The following is a 1,255-nucleotide window of genomic DNA, read 5'->3' as shown; positions in this document are numbered from 1 at the left end:
GCTAGGAAGATAGAACTTGGAGTTCAGGAGTCCTGGCATATGCTCCAAACTTTCAGCTGAGACTCCTGAAGGACCATACCCTAGGAAAAGGTGCAATAATTCAGGGATAGAAGAGCCCTTATAAGTCCTGAAACTCAGCTCCAATCAGCTCAATTCCTGATTGGGTCACGGTGATCTGCTTGCCAAAATTAAATTAAATCCTTTCTGTAGGAAGGTAGTCATCATCTAGAGTCTCTATGATTTGTTATACACAATTCCCATCACTCAGTGCAAATTACTGGGCATACCAGAGAATATGACCAATGACTAAGATTTAAGAGGGGGAAAAAAGCCAAGACAATAGAGAGAGAAACACATGCGATTCAGATATTAAGGTTCTTGGACCCTGACTTTAAAATAACTGTGATTGAAATGGTCATGGAACTAGATAAATATATGGAGGATTTCACCAAGAACTGCAATCTATTTTTAAAAAACATTAAATGGCAATTCTAGAACTAAAAAGTGCAGCAACTGAATTGAGAAATCCCTAAAACTGGATTTAATGATGGATTATAAGCGGAAGAGAGAGTTAGCAAACTGGAAGATAGATCCTCTAAAAAACTCAGATTGAAGCACAGAGAAGCGAAGCATGAAAAGAGTGAAAGAGATATACGGTAGATACTGGAAATCTTGAATACATGTGTAATTAAAGCTCCTGGAGAGAAGAAAGAACGGGGCAGAAACGATTTCCCAAAACTGACAGAAGACATCAAGTCACAGATTCAAGTTTTATGACCTCAAAGCAAGGTAAATACAAAAGTAAACCACACCGCATGTCATAGTAAGACTGCTGAAAACCAGAGCTAAGGGGGAAAATATCTTACAGTAAATAGAGAAAAAAGACATATTACCCTGGAGAAGGCAACAATAGGGGCATCTGGGTGGCTCAGTAGGTTAAGCATCTGCCTTTGGCCCAGGTCATGATCTGGAGTCCCACATCAGCCTCCTTGCTCAGCGGGAAGTTTGCTTCTCCCTCTGCCCCCCCCACCCCGCTCCTGCACTCTCTCGCTCACTCTCTCTCTCAAATAAATAAATGAAATCTAAAAAAAAAAAATTCAAAAGGGCAACAATAAGACATCTTGGAGGCAAACACTGTATTTTTGTGTGCTAGCCAAAAAAAAAATGAAAATGAAATTTAAAAAACAGCACCACTTACAATAACAGCAAAAATTGTCAAATAGGTAAGAATAAATCCAACAGAAGATGTGTGAAC

The sequence above is a fragment of the Ursus americanus genome, chromosome 11, assembly GCF_024610735.1.
Source record: "Ursus americanus isolate L20-20 chromosome 11, mUrsAme1.1.p, whole genome shotgun sequence".
Lineage (NCBI taxonomy): Eukaryota > Metazoa > Chordata > Mammalia > Carnivora > Ursidae > Ursus > Ursus americanus.
Note: the sequence above shows the minus strand (reverse complement) of the source record.